Source organism: Sphaeramia orbicularis, chromosome 13 (genome assembly GCF_902148855.1).
Source record: "Sphaeramia orbicularis chromosome 13, fSphaOr1.1, whole genome shotgun sequence".
Classification (NCBI taxonomy): Eukaryota; Metazoa; Chordata; class Actinopteri; order Kurtiformes; family Apogonidae; genus Sphaeramia; species Sphaeramia orbicularis.
Window position 1 is genome coordinate 52,262,338 of NC_043969.1, and position 6,873 is coordinate 52,269,210.

General features: G+C 44.2%; 1 protein-coding gene across 3 annotated transcripts in view; it reads left to right on the forward strand.

Moving 5' to 3' along the window:
- LOC115431259 (leucine-rich repeat and fibronectin type III domain-containing protein 1-like protein) overlaps nt 1–6,873 on the forward strand; it is a 47,275-nt gene that overhangs the window by 39,224 nt on the left and 1,178 nt on the right. Inside the window, exon 11 of one of the 3 annotated variants that reach the window (XM_030151507.1) lies at nt 5,393–5,682. The gene's annotated coding sequence lies outside the window, so the exon portion shown is untranslated. Of the gene's footprint in view, nt 1–1,026; nt 1,089–5,392; nt 6,545–6,873 lie in introns of those variants that run through there. The other 2 variants (XM_030151506.1, XM_030151508.1) reach the window with 2 other exon arrangements.

Below are 6,873 nucleotides of genomic sequence, written 5' to 3' on the forward strand. Positions count from 1 at the left end.
GCGCTGGTGTCACATGGACATTTGAACCTTCAATACATCTGTTCAGGCTGTTTGGGAAGTGGACATAAGGGTCCAGTCCACCTACGGTTGGATCTGGACCAGTACCACTGGGGTCCAGTGAGGACCAGTGATGACCAATAAGGACCAATAACAGAATAATGACCAATAATGATCAATAATGAAATAATGACCAGTAACAACCAATAATGACCACTGATGATCAATAATGACTAATGATGATCACTAATTACTAATGAAGCTCAATAATGATCAATAATGATATGATAATGGTATTGATCAGTGGTTTTTACGTTCAGTTAATTATATATTTGACTTTTTCTCTGGTGTTTTCCTCTGTTTCCATCAGCTGTTGTTTGGATGGTTCCTCCTCAGGTTCTGGTTCTAGTTCTAGTTCTGGTTCTCGTTCTGGTTCTGGTTTTAGTTCTGGTTCTGGTTTTAGTTCTGGTTCTAGTTCTGGTTCTCGTTCTGGTTCTAGTTCTGGTTCTGGTTTTAGTTCTGGTTCTAGTTCTAGTTCTGGTTCTGGTTTTAGTTCTGGTTCTAGTTCTGGTTGTAGTTCTGGTTTTAGTTCTGGTTCTCGTTCTGGTTCTAGTTCTAGTTCTGGTTCTGGTTTTAGTTCTAGTTCTGGCTCTGGTTCCATTCAGTCCACTTTCCTTCCATCTTGTCTGGGTTGAACTGGGTCTTGTTCATTTTTTTAATGGCCTGTTTTGTTTGTTTCTATTCGTCCTTCCTCTTCTTTCTTTCTTTTCTTTTTGTTCCCCCACACTTCTTCTCTGTATCTGTTCATGTTCTACTGGGTTCTGTCTGATGGACACATGAATCCAGTCCCAGAGGATCATGGTCCCCCTTCACCCCCTTTAGGACCTGGATCAGCACAAACAGGCTCAGCATCAGCCTCACGTTTCCATGGAAACCGCGGAGCCACAGTGCCACCTGCTGGTCACAGGCGTCACAGCTTTCATTTGTGTTCAAGTAGAAGGACGCTGTCATTGTTCGACACATTCACAGCAGGAGGTTCTGTAGGAGCACAAAGCCTGCCCCTGAGCATGATGGGAAAAAAGGATCTGCAGAAGAGATAAGAAAGAAGAGCAGATGACAGGAGGGTTATCAGGGTGAAGCCACAGGAGGTGAGGAGGAGTGGAACATGTATGGAACATGTGAGGAACAGGTCTGGAACATGTGAGGAACAGGTCTGGAACATGTGACGAATATGTGCAGAACATGTGAGGAACAGGTCTGGAACATGTGAGGAACATGTATAGAACATGTGTGGAACATTTGTGGAACATGTGAGGAACAGGTCTGGAACGTGTAGAACATGTGAGGAACATGTAAGGAACATTTGTTGAACATGTGTGGAACATGTGAGGAACAGGTCTGGAACATTTGTGGAACATGTGTCGAACATGTGTGGAACATGCCTACAAAACAACAGGAAAACATAAGAAGACAAAAACCCTCAGATATAAAAGATGAAAAAACCTGAATAAGACGACAGAACCTATGAAACGGAGGCGGAGTCAGATAAAGAGGACACAGTGGAGAGTTTAGGGCGAGAGACCTGCACACACAGAGGAGAGAGAGAGAGAGAGAGAGAACGGGATGGACTTTTATTTACTGAAAAACAAAAAAAGAAACAGCAAAGAAAACAGAACAGATGAGTCACAGACAGTGGTATCTATACTGGTCTGAACTGGTCTAAACTGGTCCACACTGGTTTATACTGGTCTATAAATCGAATCAAATCAAATTTTATTGATAGAACGCCAAATCCTAACCTTAGTTCTCTCATGACACTTTACATGTGGACTTGGTCCAAACCAGACTGAAGCCACTTTACAGAACCCAACAGAACCCAACAGAACCCAACAGGAGTAAACACTGGAGACAGAGGACGGAAAAAGGACCTGAAACAGCAGAACCAGACTGAGGAGGATGGACGAGTGACAGGAGGAGAGAGAGGGTTAAAGAGAGAGGAAAAGAGGAGAAAAGAGAGAGCAATAGAGATGGGGGGGGGCATGGATGGAACTGATGCACAGATAACTGAACTAGAACATCTGTGGAACAGCATAATAAACACTATCAGAACTATATGGATAAGTGAGTGATGACGATGGAGGAGAGAGGCAGGACCACAGCAGCAGGTCCAGAGATGATCCAGGGAAAACCTGTGATGATCCAGGGAAAACCTGTGAGGCGATAAAGCACAGAGACTCCTGGGAAGAAGTCAAGTCAGCGACATGTATTCACTGGAGCGTAAATAGAAGAGAAAATTGAGAGAAAAGGTCCGAGAGAAAGAGGAGCAGAGAGGAGGAGGAACAGAGCAGAGCGCAGTGTATACTGGTCCACACTGGTCTATACTGGTTCATACTGATCTATACTGGTCCACACTGGTCTATACTGGTTCATACTGATCTATACTGGTCCACACTGGTCTATACTGGTTCATACTGATCTATACTGGTCCACACTGGTCTATACTGGTCCACATAGGTTCACACTGGTCTATACTGGTTCACACTGGTCTACACTGGTCTGTAGTGGTTCATACTGGTACACACTGGTCTATACTGGTTGTACTCATAATCAATTAACTGATTAATTGATCATTAATAATTGTATCATAATCCATTAATAGGATGATTCTGTAACATTCATTGATTAATGGAGTCAGTGATGATCAATACACTGTGTGTGTGTGTGTGTGTGTGTGTGTGTGTGTGTGTGTGTGTGTGTGTGTGTGTGTGTGTGAACTCTTTAACGTGTGTCATTGATGTTTTGTATTTTTCAGATTTATTTTCTGCTTCATCAGACTGAAGGGAAACATATGGAGGTGAAACACACACACACACACATATACATATATATATATATATATATATATATATATATATATATATATACTATATATATATACACACACACACACACACACGTGCACACATATATACACACATTAGGGATGTAACGGTACAGGTTCTCCTGGGTTCTGTATGTATTGCGGTTCTTCATGGTCCAGTCTCTGATGCTGTGCACTGAAACTGAACTGGAGCTGAAGCAGAAGCTTCAGGTTCATTTCTGTTCCTGTACACATGTAAATATGTTTGTGTGTTTCTGCTGTTGTCATGTGACACTGCCTTCATATGAACATGTGTCCTGTACGATGGAAGGAGTGTTTACATCCGTCCACCAGAGGGCGCCACTCTGAATGAACCAAACTGGACAAATACCACGAACAAGAGGAAAGTTTATGAAGAAGAAGAAAGTCACTAATACCAGACCTGGTGCAGACAGAGGACGTTCAACTAGTGTTCATATTCAGAAGGACCTAAACAAAAATAGATATGTGGGTAGTTTTTATAAATATGTGTATGGGTGTGGGTGTGGATATGGTTACAGGTGTTCGTATGGGTGTGGGTGTGGTGCAGCCCACAGCTGGGCTCCACATCCGGCTCCAACCAGTGACAGTAGAACTGTGTGAGTCCGTCGTCTTCCAAAGCTCTAATAGAAACACGAGTTTATTAGTGAGTAAAAATGACACATGAGCTGCACCGCACACATGCTCCTGTTGACCACTGGGGGGGGGGGGGGGGTACAGCTAGGGTCGCACTGCTGGGGGTGTACCACCAGGGGCTGAACCACAGGTGGTGTACTGCTGGGGGGGTACCAAACAGTACGACGTACAGTGTTCCACCCCTAACACATATATACACAGGTGTATGGGGGTGGGATGGGGGGGGTCCTTGTTCTACAAGAGAACCTGAACCAGATCCTCATAGAAGGGGGGGGGGTGTCAGCTGACACGGGGGGGGGGGGGGGGGGGGGGTCTGTGTGTAAACCCCAGTGTTGTCCTGTTTGTTACATAAGGGGCTGATCCTGTGATGCACACGGTGTGGCTCCACTTATGTAAACCTCCTCTTCTATTATGTAAACCACCTCCTCCACCTCCTCCTCTTCTTCTTCCTCCCCCTCTTCTTCTTCCTCCTCCTCCTCCTCAGTCCAGTCCCTCCTTTCTATCACTTTCTTTTTAACACCAGCTTTGTTTGTTTGTCTTGTCCCCTCCCATCTCGTCTTTGTCTTTTTCTTCTTCTCTTCTTTTTTACTACTTGGTCCTCAGTTACTTCCATCTCATTGGTCTGCACCTTCTGGGCGGAGTCACTGATGTTCCAGCTGTGAAACAAACCTACAGACGAGGACGCTTTGCTTAGTGTCAGAACACAGAACCGGTCCACAGACAGAACCCCCCAGATGAACCAGAACCACAGTTCACAGGAGGACGTCGACCAAACACTGTCCAATAAAAGGAAACACTAACAACTGAACTGGACAGATTTTATCCACATTACATTTATGAAAACAATCAGCTGATCACCAAACACTGAGAATTATTAAAAAGGTTTTAGGTGACGACATAAACAGGTTCAACTACAGTCGAATCCATCCGAACACTGAGTCCATTCCATGTTTCCTCAGTGGAACCTTGGTTTCCTTCATGTCTCTGCTGTTAAACATTGGTTCCACTGTTGTGTTTCACACGGACCCTTATTGTGACGCACATGAGTCCAGGTCCAACCCCCAGGTGGACGTTAGGTCCATGTTCAGTTGGATCCAAATGTGTTTCAGACTGAGCTGACAGATTAGAGGGTAGAGATGGAACTGGACTGGACTGGACCAGAACCACATGTACACACATTTAGAGACACACTGAACACTGGGGTTAGCACTGATACATACACACACATTTATGTATACACACATATGTTTATATATTCTTCTATACTGTTGGTATTTCTCTATATTTGTGTATATATTTATATATTTCTCTCCATATATTAGTATATACATCTTCCTTTGATCCTTGTTGTGTTTGTTGTTTCAGTTGTTTGTCATTTTCACTCATGTCTGTTTCACATTTATACTGTTGTTGTTGTTGTTGTTGTTGTTTTCATCCATTAATGGTTTAATCCAATAACTGATGGATGAATGGATTCCAAACATCCTCTGTATGTTCAACTGTAAATGAAGCTGAACCAGTTGAACCAGTTTGAACCAGTTGAACCTGTGCTGGTCTTTGTCTTCTTAGTGTTGGTTGGTTCTGGTTCCAGTCCGTCCCACTGAACATGGTTCCATCCATTCAAACACTGATTTAATCCAGTGGACCGGTTTAGGGACCAGAACCACATCAGGACTGAGCCGTGACCTGGACCCAGAACCACATCAGTACTGAGCCGTGACCTGGACCCAGAACCACATCAGTACTGAGCCGTGACCTGGACCCAGAACATCACATGTGAAAAACATGGTTGATGTTGGACGTGGTTCTTGGTGTTGGTCCAGTGGTTTTAATGGGTGTTCTTTGTCTGTGTTCCTTCAGGTGCCACAGTGGGTTCTATGGTTCCAACCCATAAACCCGATGGGAGAACATTCAACCAGGACGCCCCCCCACCCCCCGGCTGATGATGTGAACACCTGGAGGAAGATCTACAGCCGTCTGTTGATATGCAAACGTCTCGGCGGTGCTGGTGTCAGACTTGGCCCGGCTGTAGACCACCTCAGACCCTCCTCAGATGGTGCTCACATGGGTCTGGAACCGTGGACGGTTTGGCTTTGTTCTTCTTCTTCTGTGGAGGACCTTGTTTCCAATAACCTCCTGGGCTCTTCAGGGTGTTCAGGGAAATCCAGTCTTGGGTTTTTTCTTCAATGTGCACGGTTTCTGAGTGGTGGTCCTGGTCCTGGTCTTCTGTTCCTCCTCCATCCAGTCACATGCCAAAGGTTTCCTACAGTTTTACAGCAGCGTTAATATGCAGACGTATGAAGCACACCGACACAAACCAGGAAGACCGAGCACACGCTGGAAACATGAGCACACGTCAACGTCTTGTCTCGAAGCATCAGTAAAAAACTGTCCAACCAGACCATGGACGTCCCTGGGACTTTAGGCGTACGTGGTCTACTCATGTCTTTTCTGTCTTTCTTCTCTTTCTCTGTCTTCTTTTCTGAACAGTTGAACACTATATTCAACAGTATTAACTCATCTGACTGATCATTTAGATCATGTGGAAATAATCCGTGTGTTTACGGTGGATTGATGCTCTTTAGTGGAGTTTTAAAAAAAAAAAAAAAAGATCCCAAGGACGGAGCCGTGAGGGACGCCCCTGGGGGGTTCTTAAAGCACATGTTTTCTGGCTTTACCTTTGCTGACAGTGGATTGTCCAGTTGGAGCTCAGAGTGTCTGTACGTAAAAACACTGGGACCACAAGGACAGCGGTCCACAGGTTCAGGACTCTGGACAGAGGAACCCGGGTTCTTCTGTTCCGTCCCCTCCCTCCCTCCTTCGCCGTTTGACAGTGTCTGTGTTTGTATGTGACATACACCCTACGGTCTTCAATGGTTTGATGCCCGTGATTTAAAACAACCGACCACAATAAGGAGAAAAAACACAAGGTGCGAAACGGGGATTTTATGCTTTCATAGAAACAATTATGTGGATTTATAATGAAATAAAAAGGTATTTTTCTTGGAAAAACAGTGTCATTTTCACTCTTTTCTACTTAAACATCTTATTTAGTGTCAACAGTTCAGTCTTAACCCTTAAAGACCCAGACATCCACCTTGAACCCTTCAAGACCCAAACATCCACCTTTAACCCTTAAAGACCCAAACATCCACCCTCAACCCATAAAGACCCAAATGTCCCCCTTTAACCCTTTAAAGGTGGTAGTTTTCCATACTTTGGTTTTAAGGGAACCTCCTGCTCCTTTAAACAGCCTTAACATACATGTTCATTTCCACCCGAATTAACTTGTAGATAATTAAATCGTACAGTATTTTTAAATCCATGTAAATAAACTTTAA